This window comes from Bubalus kerabau, chromosome 6, assembly GCF_029407905.1.
Source record: "Bubalus kerabau isolate K-KA32 ecotype Philippines breed swamp buffalo chromosome 6, PCC_UOA_SB_1v2, whole genome shotgun sequence".
Taxonomy (NCBI): domain Eukaryota; kingdom Metazoa; phylum Chordata; class Mammalia; order Artiodactyla; family Bovidae; genus Bubalus; species Bubalus kerabau.
Window position 1 is genome coordinate 110,705,956 of NC_073629.1, and position 25,635 is coordinate 110,731,590.

General features: G+C 43.8%; 1 long non-coding RNA gene across 1 annotated transcript in view; it reads left to right on the plus strand.

Annotated features, from left to right (window-relative positions):
* The first annotated feature begins 278 nt into the window (after positions 1–278).
* LOC129656312 (uncharacterized) overlaps positions 279–25,635 on the plus strand; it is a 33,682-nt gene continuing 8,325 nt past the window's right edge. Inside the window, exons 1-2 of the long non-coding RNA XR_008716319.1 lie at positions 279–522; positions 1,656–1,795. This is a non-coding gene — a long non-coding RNA (uncharacterized LOC129656312). The remainder of the gene's footprint in view (positions 523–1,655; positions 1,796–25,635) is intronic.

A 25,635-nucleotide genomic window follows, 5' to 3' on the forward strand; every position in this document is an offset into this window, starting at 1 on the left:
AATTATCTTGTGGAGTTTCTAGTACCTTGATTCTTCACAATATTTAACATTTTTCAAATCAATTCCATTTCTGTTATTTGGCTACAGAGTAGGTGCAGCCAACCCTACCTCTCAGTGGAGAACCTATAGTCAAAGTCAAGCAGCATTAACCTTGGGAGTTATTTGAGTACTTTACTTAGTGAGGCAAGAATGACTAGAGTCACCTTGCCTTAAGAACTCTGCCCAGAGAAGCATAATTGCCCTCAGGAGTCCCTTACTAAATTAGCAACCTATGGCTCTGCTCCCCACTGTAATACTATCCCCTTATATGTGATCAGAGTTTGATAGTTTACAGAACCTTTCCATCTATTTTCCCATAGCTTTCTCATGACTACGATGGGAGGTAAGCGATGGCAAGCCTTTTTATAGAAGAGGAAATAGGCACTCACAGAGGTTAAGCGACTTGCACAGAGTTGATCAGCTTGCATTGGAGCCAGGACCTTACTATTTCAACCAACACTCAGCTGCCCAGCTCTCACCCAGGTCTGTAATGATTCCCAGGGCAGCAATGTGGCAGGACTTAAAGAAAAGGGATGAATGTGTTCAGGGAGGGTTGCTGGCTCAGTGGGAATGCCTTGGCATTTGGATAATTCCTTGTGTCAGACTGTCCTAGGTAGTGTCCTAGGGTCCCAATTTAGCATCCTTGTTCCCGAGACATGAGATACCAGTAGGACTGCCTACCTAATTATTGGGTCAAAGGTGGATCAGTGGTAAAGAATTCGCCTACCAATGCAGGAAATACAGGTTTGATCCCTGGGTTGAGAAGATTCCCTGGAGAAGGAAATGGCAACCCACTCTAGTATTCTTGCCTGGAAAATTCCATGGTCTGAGAAGCCTCACAGGCTACAGTCCATGGGGTTGTGAAGAGTCAAACACAATTAAGCACACACATACACATACTTTTAAAGCCCTCCCACTCCTCTCTCCTCCCTGACGCTGAGAACCACAGGTCTGTGGTCTCAGCTTTCTCAGTTTTGGACACTGGTCCTCTTTCTACTGTCCACTCCCTGCCATTCTTCTTTTCTCCCAGGGCAGTTTCAGGACATGCTTCTCTTGGACCCTATCAGCTAGAAAGCATCAAGAGTTACTGAAGCTTGAACCCCCATGCCTCTGAGGCTTAAGGAGTGAAGTGAAAGTCGCTCAGTCACCGACCCCATGGACTGTAGGCTGCCATGCTCCTCTGTCCATGGGATTCTCCAGGCAAGAATACTGGAGTGGGTTGCCATTCCCTTTGCCAAGGGATCTTTCCAACCCAGGGTTCAAACCCGGATGTCCTGCATTGCAGACTTTACGGACTGAGCCACCAGGGAAGCTGAGGCTTAAGGGGGCTGTTCCTTTAAGAAGGCTGGTTCCCAGGACTAACGGGGAAGGGTGTACTAGGAGGGACCAGGCGGATGGGGCAGGGCAGTTGGTGGAGTAGGGAGAGGACCCCACCCCCGCCCCCTGCAGGCCTCACCTAATCGCCACTCTCTGCGTTATTACCCGCCTAACGCAGCGTGCTTTTAAATAAAATATGCAAAGATTTCTCTCTCAAATTATCTCCCCGGGCAAGCTAGCTCAACTCTAGTTTGTTAATAGAAAAAATGCTAATAGGTTCTCCCACCTCGTTCCCTCAGCCCCTAGGCCCTGGACAGCTCGTGTGATTCCTTCTTTCGGGGAATTTCTGTTTCCATTGAAACCAATCTTTAGGAGAATGGGAGAGCTTTCCCCAGGTGCCGTTCGAAGGGAGAATCTTGGAAGGGAAGGAACGGCTCAGGTAAGAGTCTGAGGAAATCACTGTGTTATGGGGCTTGCCTCTTTCCGAGCCTCCTTTTCCTCATCTGATATCTCAGTTAGTCCTTCACTGGGCTGGTGCAGGGTAGGTGCAGCTTTCCAGTTTAAACCTGCTGTGCTTGGAGGATACCGAGGTGGAGAAGACAGGCTCGCTTCTGTTCTCAAGAAGCTTACAGTCTAGCAGGAAAAAAAAAAAAAACCCAGACCACTTAAAATTTGAAAAGCAATTATAAGACATCTTAATCAAGCAATCAAAATCAGTGTCAAAGTAGGGAGACAAATGGATATCCACCTCCTAATACGGACCCAATCCTAGGAAGCATTCCTGCCTAAGATGCAGAATCTGAGGGATGAAGAACCAAGGAGGAAACCATCAGACAAACCTAAATTCAAGGTCAGGCTCCTCTGGCAGGGACTTCTTAGAAATAGCAATGTTGTGAAAGAAGAATGAACTGTTCCAGGTTAAATGGGCTAAAGAGACAAGACAACTAAATGGAGAGTATCACCCTGGATCATTTACTGGCTTTAGAGAAGGACAGTGTCTGTGAAGCACATCATTGGGACATTTAGCAAAATGTGAATATGGATTGTCTTATACACATTTTATTGTATCTATTTAGATTTTCTGAAATGGTCATCAAATTAGGGTTACATAGAAGAGTATCCTTGTTTGGGGGAAATATATGTAGAAATGTATATGGATAAAAGCTTGTATTTACAACTGAATGTCAGATGGTTCAGCAACTACTGTGGCCAAATGTTAACGATTGGGGAATCAGGTGAGAAATTTAGGGTTGTTCATTGACTTATTCTTGCAACTTTTCCGTAGGTTTGAAAATTTTCAAAATAAAACATTGGAAAAAGAAAAAATATAATTGGCTTTTTAAAAGTATGATAATGATATTGTAGCTATGATTTTTAAAGTCCTTATCTTTTAGGGACATTTGATACATAAAACATTTTCAGATGCAATAAAATGATCTGTATTATTTGCTTAACAGGAGGAGGGATGTAGTTGGGAGTTCAGGTGAAACCAGATCCATGTGCATTGATAACTGAAGTTGTGTGATGGGGAAGTTCTCTCTTTTTTTCTTGCATTTGAATTTTCTATAATTAAAAAAGTGTTGATTTTGAGAAAAGCAGTTACAAGAAATATGATGAGTGTCAGAAGGAAAGTATGGGTCTGGCAGGGGAACGCAGTCCAGTCTGAGGGGTTTGAAAAGTGAAAGTTGCTCAGTCGTGTCTGATTCTTTGTGACCCCGTGGAATTCTCCAGGCCAGAATTCTGGAGTGAGTAGGCATTCCCTTCTCCAGGGGATCTTCCCAACCCAGGGATCAAACCCAGGTCTCCCACATTGCAGGCGGATTCTTCACCAGCTGAGCCACCAGGGAAGCCCTGTTTGGAGAGGTTTGGAACAGGTTTTCTAGAAGAAAAGAGTCTTTAGAAAAGAGATTTAGAGCGAGTGTGGCCAAAGTAAGGAAGAGCTCTGTAGGCCAATGGTCCAAAAGGTAGGAGAGTGAGATGCAGTGTGGTGGAGTTCATAAGATCCAGGTGGAGATGAGAAGCCAGCTGGGGAGTGGAGATGGAGCTAATGAGGATCTTGCAGTCCACCTAAGGCGTTGTATTTTATCCTGAGAGCAATGGAGTGCTTGCAGCAGGAAAGTGACAGGATCAGATCTGCATCTGAGAAAGGCCACTCTGATGCTTTGTGGGCTAATAGGAAGGTACCAGGCTGGGGACTGCTGTAAACGCCTGTCCTGTGAATAGGATCCGAATCACTTCCCTCCCCTGAGCCTGCCTGACCCTTCCTTCCCAACTAAGGGATGGAAGTTCCGTGCCAGGTTTCAAATCTGGGACTAGCCCATCCCCAAAGCCCTGCAGCTCTCATCCCATCTCCAATTTCCATTCCCTCCGTCATCATATGGAAGCTGTATGGCTGATGGTTAAGGGTTCAGATTCTGGAGCTGAGCTGCCTGGAGTCAAATTCCACCTCTGCCCCTTACTAGCTGATGACCTTGGACCGACTTCTTTAACTTCCTCATGTACAAAATAGGGATGATAATATTATTACTTACATCACAGGGAAGTTGTGAGGATTCAATACATTGATATATATCAAGTGCTTAGAACAGTGCCTGACCTGTAATAACGACTCAATAAGTCTACTCTGAAATAGGGAGATTAGAGGCAGAAACTTCCAGTCATAAGATAAATGAGCCATGAGTGTGAACTGTACATTGTGCAGAATACAGTCAGTAATTATGTGATGTCTTTGTATGGTTACAGATGGTAACTAGACTTATCATGGTGATCATTTTTGAAATGTATAGAAACAGCAAATGACTATGTTATGTACCAGGAACCAACACTGTTGTAGGTCAATTATCCTTTAAAAACAAACTAACTAATAGGAAAAGATCAGGTTTGTCGTTACCAGAGGAGAGGGAGTGAGAATTGGATGAAGGTAGTCAAAACGTAAAAGTTATAAGATAAATAAATACCAGGGATGTAATGAGCAACATGACAAATATAGTTAACACTGCTGTATGAAAGATATTAAGAGAGTAAGTCCTAAGAGTTCTCATAACAAAGACACTTTTTTCTATTTCTTTTATTTTGTATCTATGTGAGATGATGGATCGTGTGTGGATCATGACTTACTGTGGAAAGCTCTTAGAGAGATGGGAATACCAGTCTTATCTGTTTCCTGAGAAACCTGTATGCGGGTCAAGAAGCATCAGTTAGAACGCTGTATGGAACAACTGATCAGTTCAAGATGGAGAAAGTACGACAGAGCTGTCTGCTGTCACCCTGATTGTTTCATTTATATGCTGAGAATATCATGAGAAATGCTGGGCTGGATGAGTTACAAGCTGAAATCAAGATAGGTGGGAGAAACATCAACAACCTCAGATAGGCAGATGATACCTACCACTCTAATGGCAGAGAGCAATGAGGAACTAAAGAGCCTCTTGATGCAGGTGAAGGAGGAGAGTGAAAGAGCTGGCTTAAGACTAAATATTAAAAAAAAAAAAAACTATACTAAGATCATGGCATCTGGCCCCATCACTTCACGGCAAATAGAAGGGGAAAAGGTGGAAATAGTGACAGATTTCCTCTTCTTGGGCTCTAAAGTCACTGCGGATGGTGACTGCAGCCATGAAATCAGAAGACGGTTGCTTCTAGGCAGGAAAGCTATGACAAACCTAGACAAGTGTGTTGCAAAGCAGAGACATTACTCTGCCAACAAAGGTCTGCATAGTCAAGGCTATGGTCTTCCCGATGGTCGAGTATGGTTGTGAGAGCTGGACCGTAAAGAAGGTAGAGTGCTGAAGAATTGATGCCTTCGAACTGTGGTGCTGGAGCAGACTCTTGAGAGTCCCTTGGACTGCAAGGAGATCAAACCAGTCAATCTTAAGAGAAATCAACCCTGAATATTCACTGGAAAGATTGATGCTGAAGCTGAAGCTCCAGTATTTTGGTCATTTGATGCAAACAGCCTACTCATTGGAAAAGTCGCTGATGCTGGGATAGATTGAAGGCAGAAGGGGAAGAGGGTGTCAGAAGATGAGATGACTGGATGGCATCACTGATGCAATGAACATGAACTTGGGCAAACTCCAGGAGGTGGGGAGGGACAGGGAGGCCTGGTGTGTTGCAGTCCATGGGGCCACAAAGAGTCGGACACAACTGGGCAACTGAACAACAACGAGATGATGAATGTTCAATAAACTTATTGGGGTAATCATTTCAGGATGTCTATGAGCCGAATCATTACGCTGTTCACCTTAAACTTATACAGTGTTGTATGTCAATTATCTCTCAAAAATCTGGAAGGAAAAGAAGTCTACTTTGTACCAAGTATTGTCCTGGAAGGATGTGGGTGTGAAAGGGTAGAGAAGAATTGAAAAGGGAAGATAAAGATCTCAGCTTTACTGGACAGATGGAACACAGGCCAAAAACAGCAGTATCAAAGCTCTCTCTCTTTTTTTTTAGTTTTATGACATTAAATACACTTGGAAACAACCAAGGTCCATCAATGGGGGAATGGCTAAGGACATTGTAACATCTAGTAATGTTTAAGAGGAGGTTGGAAAAATTCCCAGTTTATCATATTAGGTGAAAAAGTCAGAAGTAAAATTGCAAACATTACCTGACTTTAACCATATTCTGGAAAGAATAGAAAAAGAAATTCAAAGGAAATACGTTGAAATATTTACAGTGGTTACCTCTAGATGGTGCTATTTGGGTGTGGTTTAATTTTTCAAAAAATCTGTTTTTGAAATATCTAATAATGTGCATGAATTGCTTGTGTAATGGTAGGGTTTCAACCTTATTTTGTTGAAAATAAGAACATTGCTTTTGGTTACAAGTGACTAATAATGAACATCATTAGCCAGCAGAAAAATGCAAATCAAACCACAATGAGATAATCACTTCACACCCACAAGGATGGTTATAAACAAAACAACAGATAACAACAAGTGTTGATGAAGATGTGGAGAAATTGGAACTCTCATCACCAGCTGGTGGGAATGGAAAACAAGGTAGCCACTTGGAAAACAGTCTGGCAGTTCCTCAAAAGGTTAACATAGAGTTAGTTACCCACGTTTCTACACCCCAGTATAAATGTGGTCTACGCATACAGTGGACTGCTGCTGCTAAGTCACTTAGGTCATGTCTGACTCTGTGCGACCCAATGGACCATAGCTGGCCAGGTTCCTCTGTCCATGGGATTCTCCAGGCAAGAGTAATGGAGTGGATTGTCATGCCCTCCTCCAGGGGATCTTCCTGACCCAGGGACTGAACCCACATCTCTAACGCTCCTGCAGTGACAACCAGGTTCTTTACCACTAGCACCACCTGGGAAGCCCACAGTGGACTATTACCTAGCGATAAAAATGAAGAGGTAGTACTGATGCTTTTTTTATATTATAATTATATTTCATTATATATCATATTTTGAAAGTAATAAGGCCACCAACTACAAGTTTGAAAAGTAGGGTTGTGGAATTATAGCTGACTCCATATGGATGGCTTGAAATTGCATTTCTATGGCAACCCACTCCAGTATTTTTGCCTGGAGAATTCCATGGACAGGAGCCTGGCGAGTCACCGTCCATGGGGTCGCAAAAAGTCATATATGACTGAGTGACTAACACTTTCTTATATACCAAGAAAACAATTTGGTCAATATCTAAGAATAAGGGGGAGATTATGGTTAGGGGAGACGGGCTAAAGATATCAGGCATGACTTTTTTCTTATACAAGAACTCTTAGCATGCAGATATGTTTTCTTTCAGATTGTTTTCTCTGATCACATATATATTTTTTTACCAGCAATCATAATGCATATTCATGATGAACTTTAATTTTTTCACTTAACCTTTCAGTAATCATTTTCCATGCTGTTATACAGACTTTTTGACCATTATTTTTAATGATTATATGATGTTATGGGCTTCCCTGGTGGCTCAGGCCTGTAAAGAATCCGCCTGCCAATGCAGGAGACAGGTTCAATCTCTGGGTCAGGAAGATCCCCTGGAGAAGGAAATGGCAATCGGCTCCAGTATTCTTGCCAGGGAAATCCTGTGGATAGAGGAGCTGGTGGGCTACAGTCCATGGGGTTGCAAAAGAGTCAGACATGACTTAGCGACACAACAATAACAACATTACATAGAACACACCACAACTTACTTAACTCATTCCCTATTAGATGTTTAAGTTGATTCCAACTTTTTACTGTAATGAACCATGCTTATAATTAACATCTTCGTTCATATTTTCCATCATATTTTGGACTACAATTGACTGTTGAACAAAACAGATTTGAATTGCACAGGTGCACTGAAATGCAGATTTTTTTCAGTAGTAAATGAATCCTTTCACGAGGAACTGCAGGGACGAACCATGAGCAGGAAGGGGTGACTGTAAGTTAGAGGTGCATCTTCTACTGCTCAGAGGGTCAGCACTTCTAAACCTCCCTGCATCCTGGATCAAAGAATCTTTATTGTTCTTGAGAAACATTATGAAGTAATTTCCTTTCTCCCTGATTCCTAATGAGGTTGAGTATCTCTCTCTTTTTTACAGTATCCCAGTGAGCCTATGGGGTCGCACAGAGTCAGACACGACTGAAGCGACTTAGCAGCAGCAGCAGCAATGAGCCTTTCATGTAGCACCTATTGTGCGCTAAATGGCTCTTTCCACCGAACCTGTTATTGGAAGGTTGAAGCCATAGAAAGGTTGATGAGGGCCTGAGCTAGGCCAGTGGTAGTGGGAAAGGAGGAGATGGGGATGAATTCAAGAGACTTTAGGCAAAGACTAATACCCTCTGTAGGATGAAGTACCAGTTGAAGGAAGGGTAACGGAGAGGGAAGATAACTGACTCAGACTTGACAAGCCTAGAAGTTTGGTCATAACATGAGAGAACCCAGAAAAGAAGCAGATTCAATTCAATCTGGGGTATGTAGATTCTGAGATGCCCAAGGATGTCCAAGTGGTGACTGGTGTCATGGATGCTGTGGTACATTGCCCAGATCCTCTTTCAGGGCTGAAATGCTCGTTCCCCCATTTCTGGACATGTTGGTGGCTGAGGGTTCTTAGTTGAGTCCCTCTCTGTATTTGCCCTCAGCTGAAAAGAGCCACCTGGCCCAGGTCAGATTGCCTTCCCCGGCAGCCAACATCAACGACTGACAGATGTAGAGATACAACGGCCAGCACCTTTGCTCAAGGCAGGACCACATTCCAGAGCTCATTGTAGGACTGGTTGCAGCTTTTTGAAATTAATTAATTAGTTAGTTATTTTTTGTTGTGTCTTTGTTGCTGCATGGAGTTTTCTCTACTTGCAGCGAGTGGGGGCTACTGTCTAATTGCTGTGCACGGGCTTTTCATTATGATGGCTTCTCTTGTGGAGCACAGGCTCTAGGAATCTGGGCTACATACAGTAGCTGTGGTATGCAGGCTTAGTTGCCCCAGGGCATGTGGAATCTTCCTGGACCAGGGAGCATTAGCTCTGGAGCTTAGTGCTCTAATTAGCATTAGCATTAGGACCGTCCCCTGCATTACCAGGTGGATTTTAACCACTGGACCTCCAGGGAAGTCCTGTATTTTTTGTTTTGACCATTTAGTTCTTCATCTGCCCAACTCTCCTTCCTCCCCTGCCCTACTGATGTTGACCCCCAAGAATTCTCCCCAATTCACTTCCTGCTTGCAGATCTCCACCCGAGTCTGTCTTCAGGGAACAAACTTTAGACAGTTGGAAATACCTATCTGGCTTGGGAGGAAAATTTGTTTGAGGGATGGAGATTTGGGGACCATTAGTTATAGCGAGGATGGTGGATGTGGGGCAGTGGGCAAGATGATGGGAGATGAGGGGCCAGAGAGCAGAGACTTCATCTTAAGGAATAAAGGCTTACATGGAAGGGGTGGAAAAGGAATAGACAGAGAAGGGAGCAGAGGCATGCCCATGCAGGGTTGAGACTGGTCTTTTCTAAAGGGGCTACCAGTCTGAGCCTTTCCAGGGTGACTGAGCCCAGACCACTTTTGATTTTTTTCCCCAAAGGTTTATTTATTTTTTTTGGCCATGCCATGCAGCTTGTGGGATCTCAGTTCCCCACTAGGGATTGAACCTGGAGCCATGGCAGTAAAAGCATAAAGTCCTAACCACTAGGCCACCAGGGAACTCCCACAATGTGATCATTACAAATACTTCCATTAATTAATTATTTTAACAGTGATAAGAACAAAAACTCAATCTATATATAATCTCATTGGAAACAAAATTAAAAGTATAACATTTAGGCCCTTCATGAATATTAAGCCTGCTCCAAAAGTCTTTCCAGGTCACTGGTTTTCCTACCTTTCCCTGTAGCAAGCCCGCCAATCACTGACCTGATCAGAATTGGAAAACAAAACCAAGAAAAGAGCAAATGTTGGTGAGGATGTATAGAAATGAGAGCCTCTGGATATCACTTATGGGAGTACAAAATGGTACAGCTGCCGTGGAACATGATATGGCAATTCCTCAAAAAGAAAAAGTAGTATTACTGTCTGATTCAGAAAATGTTGCCTCTGGGTAAATTCCTCAAAAGATTGAAAGCAGGGTCTCAAAGATGTTTATAGCAGTGATACTCACAGTAACCAAAAGATGGAAGCAACTCAAGTGTCCATCAATGGCCGAATGGATAAACAATATGGTCTATACATACAATGGATATATTTCGAGTATATCAGCAATGAATGTAATTCAGCATAAAGAAGAAAGAAATTTTGATACATGCAAAAACACAGAGGAAAGCAGAGAACAGTTTGCTAAGAGAAATAAGCTAGTCACTAAAGGGCAAATATGATTCCAATTATATTAGATAATATAGAATAACCAAATTTAGAAAGACAGAAACTAGAATGGCGGTTGGCAGGGCCCACGGAGCAAGAGGAATGGAGAGTTAATGTGTAGTGGGTAGGGGGTTTCAGTTTTTCAAGACGAAAAGAAAAGTTCTAGAGATGGACAGTGGTTTTAGTTATACAACAATTAATGTATTTAATGCCACAGAACTGTACACTAAAAAGTGATTAAGACAAAAAAAATCATGAAGATGGTACATTTTATGTTATTATTATTATATATATTTTTTGGCCTCACTGTGTGGCCAACCAGGGATCAAACCCAGGCCTTGGCAGTGAGAGCATGAAGTCCTAACCCCTGAACCGTTGGGGAATTCCCATGTTATTTGTATTTTACCACACACACATAAACAAACCAAAAACGTGATTGCCACAAGTTCCACTCTTGTGAGAGTGCATTCATTCCTGACTTGCCTGGACCAATCAGACCTAAGTGACTTTGAGTAATCCACACTCAGCAGCATCGCAAGCTGCAAGCAAGTAGCACACAAGATACATCTGAGCTTAAGAACCAAAAAATGCTATAGGTGATCTGGCACTTTATAAGTCATAATTGAAAAATGAATTACTTGTGGCTGGTGACTAACAAAATAATTAGCTTAACAGTTCAGTTCAGTTGCTCAGTCATGTCCGACTCTTTGCGACCCCATGAATCGCAGCACGCCAGGCCTCCCTGTCCATCACCAACTCCCGGAGTTCACTCAGACTCACGTCCATCGAGTCGGTGATGCCATCCAGCAATTAGCTTATACTCACTACCAAAAACAAGTTTGCAACTAACAAGAGTGGACAGCTTGAATCAGGTATTACAAAAACTCAAGTTCTGATTTTGGAAGGATTAGCCTCTTTGACTTGGATAATCAGTGCCTTTTGGGGAAAAAAAGAGAGAGAAGAACCTGAATTGGTGTCAGTGGACTTGACAGCCAGTGGTGACTGGAAGAAAGTACAAAGATAGTTATATGACCATCATGGTGGTGGTTTAGTCTCTAAGTCATATCTGATTCTTGTGACTCCATGGACTGTAGCCTCCCAGGCTCCTCTGTCTGTGGGATTTTCCAGGCAAGAATACTGGAGTGGGTTGCAGTTATGTGAATGGTACCTTACAATTGTACAGTCTACAACCTGTACAACCACACTAAGCTCCCTGAATGGTTATCAATGACTTAGAGGAACATGTAATCACCTCCCAGAGTGCTCAGAAATACCAGAGAGAGGGGATGGACTTCCGTGATTACCCAGGATAGGGACCGAGAGTTTTGTTATTTGAAGATAGCCTCATAGGTGGTTACATGAGGGAGTCTCCAGCTTATATGCGGCCAAATGTATATTTGCTGGTGTGTGTGCGTTTGGGAAGCAAAGGCAAATGTTTATTTGTTGGACCCCTCCACAGTAGGTGAGAGCAGAGGGAAAAGCTTTATCCCTAGGACCAGGAACTATGTGTGACACCCCTGGCTGTTAGAACGGTGTTCGAACAACTCCCGTAGATTAGGGAGTTGCACAACAGTGTACAACACACAACTCCCATAGATTAGGGAGTTGCACAACAGTGTACAGCATTCTTCCACAACAGATGTGAGTGACTGTGGGCTGTGAGGGTTGGAACTGGATCCTGAGAAGCTGACCTCAGGGGCAGATGAGCCCCGCCCTGTGCAGTGGTTTAGCCTGGTCATATCCCCACTGTCGCAGCTTCAGGAGGGCCCAGAGCAGGAGTTAAGGGCTCTGGGATCTGTGGGTGCCCTGGGTTCCCTTGTGTGTTGGGGTTGGGGGGCACTGAGGAGCCTTCTCGGGCTGTAATTAGGCCTCCTCTGAGGGGCTGAGCTGGGGTCCAGAGGCTTGGGTTCTGGCCGAATGCCTGCTCCAGTGCTGAGAGCAGTCAGCCTCAGCACCAGTCAGCCTCCCAGCCTGGCTCTTAGTTCTCTAACCCTCCCCTACCCCACCCCAGCTCTCCAGAGCCCTGTCTTTCCCAGGCAGGTGCATAGACTGGCAGAACCCAGGGGAGAAAGCAGCTCCATTCCCTCCCCATGACCCTCTTTGCCCCCTTTTACAGCCTCTTTCCCAGGGGGTCCTTTGTGGAAATGGAGTGAGAATAGAGTAAGCCTCTGGCTCTTTATTAAAGATGTGTGTGTGTCTGTGTGTAAGGAGAGGGAGAGGATGCTGAAAAATGAACGTGTCCCTTTTCCAATTTCCCCACAGCTCCCACCTCCCAGCCCCACTCATCTGTGCAGGTGGACCTTGGGCTTGTCATTAAGTCTCATCTCTGACACCTCAGCAGCTTCCATGCCGAGGGCACCTCTGTCTCCCCTTTCCCTCCCCCGCCGCATTTCATCAGCTGCCTCTGCCGTCCAGTGTCCCTGAAGCTGCTCCCTCCCACCCCAGCACTGGCCCTGAGAACCAGCCTTTCACAAAGTAGCCCCCCAGCCCCACTCCAGTCTGGGCGCTGAGCTCCTAGAGAATAGGAGGAGAGGGAGGAGGGAACCGGAAAAGGAGTGCATAGAGTATAACTGAGTCTAAAAAGATCAAGTTTAGGGAGGAGACTGTCTGTCCAGCTATTTTATACTCATCTATTCTCTCAGCCACTTGCCCATCAGCCTGTCTCTGTGTGTTTCTTTGATTATTATTTTTTATTCATCTATTCATTCTTTATTTACTGATCAAACCCCAGTCAAACAGAACTGTGAAACAATTTACACGCAAAAAAATTTTCCGAGCTCTGGTTTTGGGAACTTCAATTTTCAGCTAATACTCTCATTCTTGTTTCCTTTCTCTGTCCAGGGATGGTTTATACCATCTGCTTGACTAATACCCACACCAGGCTGCCCACTGAGAATTGTGGGAGGGATTCCCATGGTTTCTCTGCTCTTGAGGGGCCCTCAGTGATGCTTCCTTTCCTACTCCCACACCATCCACACGCTCAGACCTTCCTCACTTTCCTCCCCTAAGCTCCTACCTATTCTGCTCCTCCGTCGCCAGACCCGCCCAGTCAGCCAAGCTCCTACTCCACCCAACCCCCTTGATTTCCGCCCCCACCCCCCGCCAATGGTCTTTGAGCTCTCCTCATCCTTCTTTCCCTCTGGATTCTGATTTCTCCTTCCCGGAAAGGCCACCAACAACTTTGGATTTGACCCCTGCCTTCTCTAGACTATATGGGCTTCTCTCTTTCCTGCATCTGTCGTCTCTTCTGCTTCCACCATTTCCTTCCCTTAGCCCACAAACACCTTCCCTACTCCCCCTCTTCCCACCCCTACCAGCCCAGGCTCCTCTCGGCAAAGCCCCATTTCAGAAGGAGGATCTCTTTTCTCCCTCTCTCTATGCCTCCTTTTCACTTCCTGAGTGCGTGAAGTTGCTTACGTCATGATGGATTCTTTGTTACCCCGTGGACTGCAGCCTGCCAGGCTCCTCTGTCCATGGGATTCTCTAGGCAATACTGGAGTGGGGTGGCTATTTTCTTCTCCAGGAGATCTTCCCGACCCAAGGATCGAACGCGCATCTCCTGTCTCCTAGTACTGGCACGTGCTAAGTAGCTTCAGTCGTGTCCGACTCTGTGCGACCCTGTGGACTGTAGCCCACCAGGCTCCTCTGTCTATAGGATTCTTCAGGCAAGAATACTGGAATGGATTGCCATGCCCTCCTCCAAGGCATCTTCCCGATCCAGGGATCAAACTTGCATCTCTTAAGTCTCCTGCATTGGCAAGCGGGTTCTTTACCACTAGCGCCACCTGTTGGCATGCAGGTTCTTTGCCACTAGCGCCACCTTTCACTTCAGTTCAGTTCAGTTCAGTCGCTCAGTCGTGTCCGACTCTTTGCAACCCCTGAAGCGCAGCACACCAGGCCTCCCTGTCCATCACCAACTCCAGGAGTTTACTCAAACTCATGTCCATCAAATCTGTGATGCCATCCAGCCATCACATCCTCTGTCGTCCCCTTTTCCTCCTGCCCCAATCCCTCCCAGCATCAGAGTCTTTTCCAATGAGTCAACTCTTGGCATGAGGTGGTCAAAGTATTGGAGTTTCAGCTTCAGCATCAGTTCTTCCAATGAACACCCAGGACTGATCTCCTTTAGAATGGACTGGTTGGATCTCCTTGCAGTCCAAGGGACTCGCAATAGTCTTCTCCAGCACCACAGTTCAAAAGCATCAATTCTTCGGTGTTCAGCTTTCTTCACAGTCCAACTCTCACATCCATACATGACCACTGGAAAAACCATAGCCTTGACTAGACGAACCTTTGTTGGCAAAGTAATATTTCTGCTTTTGAATATGCTATCTAGGTTGGTCATAACTTTCCCTCCAAGGAGTAAGCGTCTTTTAATTTCATAGCTGCAATCACCATCTGCCGTGATTTTGAAGCCCCAAAAAATAAAGTCAGCCACTGTTTGCCCATCTATTTCCCATGAAGTGATGGGACCCGATGCCATGATCTTCGTTTTCTGAATGTTGAGCTTTAAGCCAACTTTTGCACTCTCCTCTTTCACTTTCAAGAAGAGGCTTTTGAGTTCCTCTTCGCTTTCTGCCATAAGAGTGGTGTCATCTGCATATCTGAGGTTATTGATATTTCTCCCGGCAATCTTGATTCCAGCTTCTGCTTCTTCCAGCCCAGCGTTTCTCATGATGTACTCTGTATATAAGTTAAATAAGCAGGGTGACAATATACAGCCTTCAATCTCACAGTAATCCAAGTCTATGCCCCAACCAGTAACACTGAAGAAGCTGAAGTTGAACAGTTCTCTGAAGACCTACAAGACCTTTTAGAACTAACACCCAAAAAAAGATGCCCTTTTCGTTATAGGGGACTGGAATGCAAAAGTAGGAAGTCAAGAAACACCTGGAGTAACAGGCAAATTTGGCCTTGGAATACGGAATGAAGCAGGGCAAAGATTAATAGAGTTTTGCCAAGAAAATGCACTGGTCATAACAAACACCCTCTTCCACCAACACAAGAGAAGACTCTATACATGGACATCACCAGATGGTCAACACCGAAATCAGAATGATTATATTCTTTGCAGCCAAAGATGGAAAAGCTCTATACAGTCAGCAAAAACAAGACCAGGAGCTGACTGTGGCTCAGACCATGAACTCCTTATTGCCAAATTCAGACTTACATTGAAGAAAGTAGGGAAAACCACTAGACCATTCAGGTATGACCTAAATCAAATCCCTTATGATTATACAGTGGAAGTGAGAAATAGATTTAAGGGCCTAGATCTGATAGATAGAGCGCCTGATGAACTATGGAATGAGGTTTGTGACATTGTACAGGAGACAGGGATCAAGACCATTCCCATAGAAAAGAAATGCAAAAAAGCAAAATGGCTGTCTGGGGAGGTCTTACAAATAGCTGTGAAAAGAAGAGAAGAGAAAAGCAAAGGAGAAAAGGAAAGATATAAGCATCTGAATGCAGAGTTCCAAAGAATAGCAAGAAGAGATAAGAAAGCCTTCTTCAGCGATCAATGCAAAGAAATAGAGGAAAACAACAGAATGGGAAAGACTAGGGATCTCTTCAAGAAAATCAGAGATACCAAAGGAACATTTCATGCAAAGATGAGCTCGAAAAAGGACAGAAATGGTATGGACCTAACAGAAGCAGAAGATATTAAGAAGAGATGGCAAGAATACATGGAAGAACTATACAAAAAAGATCTTCACGACCCAGATAATCACAATGGTGTGATCACTGACCTAGAGCCAGACATCCTGGAATGTGAAGTCAAGTGGGCCTTAGAAAGCATCACTACGAACAAAGCTAGTGGAGGTAATGGAATTCCAGTTGAACTATTCCAAATCCTGAAAGATGATGCTGTGAAAGTGCTACACTCAATATGCCAGCAAATTTGGAGAACTCAGCAGTGGCCACAGGCCTGGAAAAGATCAGTTTTCATTCCAATCCCAAAGAAAGGCAATGCCAAAGAATGCTCAAACTACCGCACAATTGCACTCATCTCACATGCTAGTAAAGTAATGCTCAAAATTCTCCAAGCCAGGCTTCAGCAATATGTGAACCGTGAACTTCCTGATGTTCAAGCTGGTTTTAGAAAAGGCAGAGGAACCAGAGATCAAATTGCCAACATCCGCTGGATCATGGAAAAAGCAAGAGAGTTCCAGAAAAACATCTATTTCTGCTTTATTGACTATGCCAAAGCCTTTGACTGTGTGGATCACAATAAACTGTGGAAAATTCTTCAAGAGAGGGGAATACCAGACCACCTGATCTGCCTCTTGAGAAATTTGTATGCAAGTCAGGAAGCAACAGTTAGAACTGGACATGGAACAACAGACTGGTTCCAAATAGGAAAAGGAGTTCGTCAAGGCTGTATATTGTCACCCTACTTATTTAACTTATATGCAGAGTACATCATGAGAAACATTGGACTGGAAGAAACACAAACTGGAATCAAGATTGCCGGGAGAAATATCAATAACCTCAGATATGCAGATGACACCACCTTTATGGCAGAAAGTGAAGAAGAACTAAAAAGCCTCTTGATGAAGGTGAAAGTGGACAGTGAAAAAGTTGGCTTAAAGCTCAACATTCAGAAAACGAAGGTCATGGCATCCGGTCCTACCACTTCATGGGAAATAGATGGGGAAACAGTGGAAACAGTGTCAGACTTTATTTTTCTGGGCTCCAAAATCACTGCAGATGGTGACTGCAGCCATGAAATTAAAAGACACTTACTCCTTGGAAGGAAAGTTATGACCAACCTAGATAGCATATTCAAAAGCAGAGACATTACTTTGCCAAAAAAGGTCCATCTAGTCAAGGCTATGGTTTTTCCAGTGGTCATGTATGGATGTGAGAGTTGGACTGTGAAGAAGGCTGAACGCCGAAGAATTGATGCTTTTGAACTGTGGTGTTGGAGAAGACTCTTGAGAGTCCCTCGGACTGCAAGGAGATCCAATCAGTCCATTCTGAAGGAGATGAGCCCCAGGATTTCTTTGGAAGGAATGATGCTAAAGCTGAAACTCCAGTACTTTGGCCACCTCATGCGAAGAGTTGACTCATTGGAAAAGACTCTGATGCTGGGAGGGATTGGGGGCAAGAGGAGAAGGGGACGACAGAGGATGAGATGGCTGGATGGCATCACTGACTCGATGGACGTGAGTCTCAGTGAACTCCGGGAGTTGGTGATGGACAGGGAGGCCTGGCGTGCTGTGATTCATGGGGTTGCAAAGAGTCGGACACGACTGAGCGACTGATCTGATCTGATCTGATGTACTCCTTTTCCTATTTGGAACCAGTCTGTTGTTCCATGTCCAGTTCTAACTGTTGCTTCCTGACCTGCATATAGGTTTCTCAAGAGGCAGGTCACTTCTTAGATCACTACAATTAATTAGGATTTTGTCTCCCCTTTTCCATGAAATGGTTCTCACTAGGGTAATCAATGAACTTTATATCTTCAAATTTAATGCTTTTCAGTCAGTTCTCATTTCATTTGTCTACAATGCTATATTTGAATAATACACTTGATTCCCTTTCTTGAAACCTGTTTCTCTATTGTCTTTGAGACATCTTTGTCTCTATGTTCTTATACATTTGTAATAATGTCTTCCTAGCATTTCTACTTAAGAAGTCAGATTGACCTGGCATTCTGCTCTAAAACCATAGAAATGTGGGATAGAAGGCTTTAGGTTTTTTCCTTCCAATTATAAAAATGTGTGTAGCTGAGCTTGAAAGCAACAAAGATAAATTTTCAAGTATCAAAACAACACTACAAAGTACTTCAGTGATGAGGTGGAGTCAAAGTTCTGTTGCCCATGAAGATGTCGAAATCTAGGCTTTGGGGCTGGACTTACAACATTAGATGTTGGGGCAAGAGTCAAGACCACTGGCTAGGATTGGGCTCTCTGCATAAAGCTGAGGGAAGGAAAGAGCTATATTGTCTGGTAATTTAGGCTTACAGAGCTCTACCTGCCCATTGCCTGGAGGATACGGACAGAAGTGGAAATGGGCCACTTAGTCCAGCTTAAGAAAACTATTCATGTCAACTGTGAGGAATCTGAAACCCTGGCCTGAGCAATATGTGCTTAGAGGACTAAAATTCTGCATTAACTTCCCGATACAGAAACCCTAATGTCAAAATAGCTTCAGCCTAAGAAAAAAATTGATCCAGATCCGATGGACTACAGTGGTCACAGGCAATCCGCAACGTAGTACATAACCCAGGTTGTTTATAGACACCTACGGGGGAAAATTTCCCAGAAGATGTCACAAATAAAAATCACAAAGCAACTAAGGGAATCAAATACCATAAGAGACAGTCTTATATACTTCCTGCTTATTGCTCAGTTGTGTCCAACTCTTTGCAACCCCCTGGACTGTAGCCTGCCAGGCTCCTCTCTCCATGGGATTTTCCAGGCAAGAGTCCTGGAGCAGGTTGCCATTTCCTACTCCAGTGGATCTTCCTGACCCAGGGATCGGATTCACATCTCCTGCTTGACAGGCAGATTCTTTACCATTGTGCCACTGGAAAGCCCAATATATATATATATATATATACACTATTATGTATAAAATAGATAACTAATGAGAACTGACTGTATAGCACAGAGAACTCTACTCAGTGCTCTGTGGTGACTTAAATGGGAAGGAAATCCAAAAAAGAAGGGATATATGTATATGTGTAGCTGATTCACTTTGCTGTACAGCAGCGACTAACATGACATTGTAAGGCAGCTATACTTCACCAAAAAAAAGAGAGAGAGGGAGGGACTCTGCAAAGCAGAGATAATAGAATAATCAAATAGGATTTTTAAATGCTCAAAGAGAGAAAGAAGCTAAAATATATGAGGCATAAGTAAGACATTATTTAAAAATTAACTGTGAATTTAAAATAAGTTCTAAAACTAGAAATTGTAGTCTTTGAAAAAAATAATTCAGTAGATGAGTTAAACAGTTGACTAGATATAACTGAAGAGAGAATTGTTGAATTCTAACACATAACACATAGATCAGTGGGGGATAAAAAAAAACATGATTTAGGACAACAAAATAAGTATCTGGGAAAAAAAGTTAAAAGACTCAGATAATAGTATGGTAAGCTTCAAAATGCATCTAATAGGAATTCCAGAAGGAGAGGACAGAGAGAATGAGGGAAAGACAGTATCAGGAGAGATAATGGCTAATAATTCTCAGAATTGGATGAATGATATGAATTATCAGATTGAAGTTAAATATTGTGTCTCAAGCAAGATAAATTAATAGAATCACACCCAATACATCACAGTGAAACTAGAGAACATGATGGAAAAATAGAAAATCTTAAAAGCTACCAAAAAGAGAAGATAAGATATATCAGAAGGAATGGCAATTAGACCAACAGTAGACTTGTAAACAGTGTTTCCCTGGTGGCTCAGGTGGTGAAGAATTGGGTCAGGAAGATCCCCTGGAGAAGGGCATGGCTACCTATTCCAGCATTCCTGCCTGGAGAATTCCATGAACAGAAGGGACTGGTGGGCTACAGTCCATGGGGTCACAAAGAGTCAGACATGACTAGGTAACTAACACAAACTGCTCAACAGCAACAGTATATGCTAGAAGGCAATGGAATAATATCAAAATGCTGAGAGAAAATAACTGTCTACTTATAGTTCTATAGCTGGCTGACCCATTACAAAATGGTGAGAGCAAAATACAGTTATTTCAAAAAGTCTACAAAAACAGCTCTTGCTAAAATAATTGTCAAAGGATATTCATTAGCAAGAAAGACATTAAATCCAGAAGGAAAGTGTAAGATATAAGAAACAACAAAGTTAAAAATGTTTCCAAATATTTAAAAAAATTTTTCATCTCTTCACAAACTATTCCTTTATTTACCCCTTAAATATTGTTCCGTTCAGTTCAGTTCAGTCGCTCAGTCATGTCCGACTCTTTGCACCCTCATAGACTGCAGCACATCAGGCTTCCCTGTCCATCACTAACTCCCAGAAATTACTCAAATTCATGTCCATTGAGTCAGTGATGCCATCCAACCATCTCATCCTCTGTTGTCCCCTTCTCCTCCCGCCTTCAAGTATTGTGGTCCCTTCTAATTCTGTCTCCTTCTTCATCATCTTCTTTTTTGATTCTACTTGGGAAGTCATATCTACACAAATGGTTTCAACTATCATCTATAAACTGATGCTTCAAAGGACTTTATTTTTATTCTTGACCTGGACCCATATATACAGCTGTCTGAAGGAATCTCTATTTGCATGTCCCAAATATTCCTTCAATGCACCGTGCTCAAAGAGAATTCACTACCATCTCCAAACCTGCTCCTCCTCCACTTTCCTCTCACAATAACTGACACCACCATCGACTCAGGGGCCCAGGCTACATATCTGGACATCATGCTCAATTCCCTGTCCCTAAATCCAATAGGTTACTTACTTATAAAATGTTTTTAATTTTTTGTTACTATTAGTTTTTAGTTTTAGGTGTTTTATGTTTTCTTTTATTTATTTTTAATTGGAGGATAATTGCTTTACAATGTTATGTTGGTTTCTGCCATACATCAACATGAATCATCCATAGATACATATCCACAGGTATACATCCTTAGGTATATATATGTCTCCTCCTTCTTGAACAAAATGTTTTTTAAATCCATCTTTCCTTCTCCAAATCATTCTTTGATTCAGGCCACCCTCTTCTTCATCTTTGACTGTAAAGGCAAGTAAGTTTTTATTTGTAAGCCTTGACTTTAAAAAAGGTGAAACAATTGGCATAATGCCTGGCATATAGTAACTACTTCATAAATGATATTATTGATTTTTTTATATTTGTTTTTATTTATTTCTTTGGCCGTGTTAGGTCTTAGTTGCAGCATATGGGATCTACTTCCCTGACCAGGGATTGAACCCCTGGCCCCCTGCTTTGGGAGCATGGAGCCTTAGCCACTGGACCACCAGGGAAACCCCCTGATTTTTTTAATTAAATGATTATAAACACTTTATGAAGTAGGTCCTACTATGCTGCTTTTTGAGTTAAGAGAGCTGATGCTCATGGAAACTAATGTCATTAACCCCAAGTCACAGAGCTTTCTGATTAAAGACTTCAAGCACTTAACCACTGTGCTACACTGCTTCACTTACTAACAGTTATTGTAATCATAGGCAGAGGTGTCTAATTCTCCCAAAAGACCAAGAGCTGTTCAAGGTCAGGAACTGGATTGGAATTGTTTCTATGTTATCAGTAAATATTTCCTGCATTGAATCCAGTTGAGAGCTTTAAGGATAGAGTTGATACTGGGTGGGTGCCCACAAGGATTAATAGAATTAGTGAAGAAATTAGCAGGAAAGGCAGTGCTTGTGGGCAAGAGGTACATCTGTGGGCTTATACAAAGAGGAGCTTGTTGAGTGGGGTACCTGAAGGACGCTGTCTGTGAGTTTGAGCCTCTGACCCTGGAGCTGTTCCTCCTTGGATGGTCTGTCTGGTTTTTTCTGGGGGTGGTGGTGGTGGTTTGGGCAGAGTAGGGATGCAGGAGAACTATGATGTCACTGAAGAGGCCAATTGCAAGCGTCCCTTGGACTGCAAGGCGATCCAACCAGTCCATCTTAAAGGACATTAGTCCTGAATGTTCATTGGAAGGACTGATGCTGAAGCTGAAACTCCAATACTTTGGCCACCTGATGCAAAGAGCTGACTTATTTGAAAAGACCCTGATGCTGGGCAAGATTGAAGGCAAGAGGAGAAGGGAATGACAGAGGATGAGATGGTTGGATGGCATCACCGACTCAATGGACATCAATTTGAGTAATTTCCGGGAGTTGGTGATGGACAGGGAGGCCTGGCATGCTGCAAGCCATGGGGTCGCAAAGATTCGGATACGACTAAGCGACTGAACTGAACTGAACATTCTTCACTGGATCTCTGGATAGAGAAGAGAGAAATTTAGAGTTCATCTCTAAGGGAGATTTTTTTTAAAAACCTGATTAAAGCCAGGTACACAGCATCAGTTTCTTGGTTTTGACAGATACAGCTGGCAATATAAAATGCAATAATGGGGAAACTGAGTAAGGAGTATACAGGAACGCCCAGTACTATCTTTTCTAACTGTTCTGTAATTCTAAAGTTATTAAAAATAAAGTTTGTTAAAAAAAAAAAAAACAGAAAAGCAAGATATAGCTGAACCAATGGCTGGAATCCCAGAAAAGCACAGCCTTTGAACAAAGAAAGGAAAACTTCTCTTGCTCTTGAACAGCTACCTTGCTACTTTTCATTTCATCTATGTAATGGAGAAATGTTCTTTTGCAGTGTACCTGCTGGGAATATGGTGATAATGAAATGAGAGAAAGGACAGGAAGGAGGTCAGGACCCCAGAGCAGTGAGCTTCAGGGCCAGGCTGTTGGTTCCATAGAGAAGCAAGCCCAAACCTGGGCAGAGGCAGAGGTGAGAATGGGTTCAGTTTTTTCCAATACAGTGTATACAGAAGCAGGCTGACTCAAGACCCCTGCCCTGGGAGATAAGGCAGGATCAGCTTGATGGGGCAGAGCCTGGCAAAGACTACTTCCTCACAGATGATGCCCCGAACTCCTAGGCTGTGGATGGCTTATCTCTGGCTCACCCTGGCTTCTGGATCTCCTGGAGACATGGACAGTTAAGAGGAGGTTGAGGGACTTCCCTGGTGGTCCAGTGGTTAAGAATCTGCCTGGCAATGCAGGAGACCCTAGAGACTTGGGTTTGATCCCTGGGTCGGAAAGATTCCCTTTAGGAGGAAATGGCAACTCAGTCCAGTATTCTTGCCTGGAAAATTCCATGGTCAGAGGAGCTGGCTGGCTACTTTTAAGAGTTGGAGTTGCAAAGAGTCAGACTTGACTGAGCATACATACATGCCCTAGAGCAACTAAACCCATGTACACCGAAACTCGAGAGCCCACGGGCTGCAACTAAAGGTCCACAGTATGCGATGAAGATCCCAAGCACAGCAAGTAAGACCTGATACAGCCAAATAAATGTTTTTTAAAACACTGTGCTTCTACTGCAAAAAGCATGGGTTTGATCTTCGGTGGAGGGACTAAGATCCCACATACTGTACAGAGAGGCCAAAAAATTAAAAAAAAAAAAAAGAGAGAAAGAGAGAGAATGGAAGTTGAGTGGTCAGAGTCCGGTAAGAGTGGTAGCCCAGGTTCTGGCCCCAGAGGACAGTTCTTCCCTTTCCCAGGAAGGCAGGTAAGCAGAAGGGAGACAGCTCGTGGCCAGAGGGACAAAGTGGCAACTTTGGGCTGGGAGTATGAGTGAAGCTGGGTTCTGACAGGTAGAGGCTGAGCATTTGTGTGTGCCTGGGCTCTCCTTTGTATTAATTACCTGCTGACACGGTTTGTGCGCCGCTCTCCCTTTGCGCTATTTTAATTAAAGGGATCTCCTCCGAGCAAACCAGCTGCTGTGTAAGTTGTCAACCCATCGGCACACACAGGATGGGTACCATGGAGACATTAAGTGTGGGAACTACCAACGGGCTCCCCATCTCCTTCGCACATTTGCACCTCCCTCTAAACCCACCTTAGTAGTAACTGTGGGCAGAAGAATGTTAAGATCGAGAACTTGACTTTGGGTTCAGGCAGGCTTACGTGTGAACTTTGAGTCTGCCACTCTGCCACTAATTCACTATGAGAATTTGTGCAAACCACCTAACCTTCTAAATCTTGTTTCCTCCTCTGCAAAATGAGACTAATAACATTGGCTTGGCCATAAAGTTCGTTCGGGTTTTCTTGTATGACATCACAGAAAAACTGGAACAAACTTTTTGGCCAGCCTAACACTTTTTTTTGGACACACAAGGATTGTTAGATAATATATATTACACGCTTCATTTAGTACCACTGCTGCTGCTGCTACTGCTGCTAAGTCGCTTCAGTCGTGTCCGACTCTGTGCGACCCCACAGACTGCAGCCAACCAGGCTCCCTCGTCCCTGGGATTCTCCAGGCAAGAACACTGGAGTGGGTTGCCATTTCCTCCCCCAAGCATGAAAGTGAAAAGTGAAAGGGAAGTTGCTCAGTCTTGTCTGACTCTTAGTGACCCCATGGGCTGCAGCCCGCCAGGCTCCTCCGTCCATGGGATTTTCCAGGCAGGAGTACTGGAGTGGGGTGCCATTGCCTTCTCCGCTAATGGCGCTAGTGCCCAGTAACTGTGACTTGTTATTAAGTCTGCTTTCCTGGTCAGCCTAGGATTCTCTCCAGGCCCTTTGTAAGTTTACTACAGCCAGAGGAGAACCTCTAACTAAAACATACATGGCAGGAATCCCATAGCTCTTCTTGACTTTCTATTATTCTATGTAGCATTTTCTATTGTGTTATTCTAGGCGCTTCGGAGGTGGCCCCAGTGGTAAAAAAAAAATGCTGCCTGCCAGTGCAGGATAGGTAAGAGACGTGGGTTCAGTCTCAGGGTTGGGAAGACCCCCTGGAGGAGGGCATGGCAACCCACTTCAGTTTTCTTGCCTGGAGAATCCCGTGGACAGAGGAACCTGGCAGGCTACAGTCCATGGGGTTGCATGGAGTCAGACACGACTGAAACGGCTTAGCACACACACATTGTCAATCTTGGTTCAGCAAATCCTTGTTTTCTCAGTAGCTTTGACTCTCATTAAATCATTAGGACCCTGCAGTTCTCTTTCCCCACTTTCCTCCCTTCCCTAGAGGATTCATAGGTGGACTGAACAATCTTCTTGAGGTTGTTAAAATTTACAAGTGGCCACCCTCACTGAATAAATGGACAAATGAATAAATGGATGGATGGGAAGTGGGTTTAAGGAGAAAGTGATGGCTGAGTTGAGCCCAGAAGGACAATACTTAGGTTAAAGAGAGGAAGTGAGGGGAGGGGAGGGTGTCCTAGGCAGACAGAGGACCATGCTTAAATGCCCAAAGATGTTCAAATGCCCTAATCCTGCTGTATTTGAGGAGGTTAAAACAGTTCAACTGAACAGAGAGAGCATGTAGAAGGCAAAGGGGTAGGTTTGAGAGAAGAGGTACAGGGGAGGGTGGGATCCGAGCACAGAGGACCCCCTTGAGCACTCTTTCAGAATTTGGGTTTTATCTTTATGGACAAGGAGAGGCTAATGAATAATTTTATGCAGCAAAAAATATAGTCAGATTTTTGGACTTTCCTGGTGGTCCAGTGGTGAAGAATCTGGCTTGCAAGGCAGGGGACAGAGGTTTGATCCCTGGTCAGGGGACTAAGATCCCACATGCTGCAGAGCAACTAAGTCTGAGTCACAACTACTGAAGCCCACAAACCAAACTAAAGAGCCACGATGAAAAATCCCGCAGGACTCAGTGAAGATCCCACGGGCTGCAACCAAGACCTGACACAGCTGTCGACTGAAAAGTATAGTCACAACCTGAAAGAAGAGAGTTATTTATTTGGTGGTAAAGTTTAGGACTCTGAGCCTGGGAGACAGGGTCTCAGTAGCTCAGAGAAAACTGCTCCGAGGAGGCAGGAGGGGA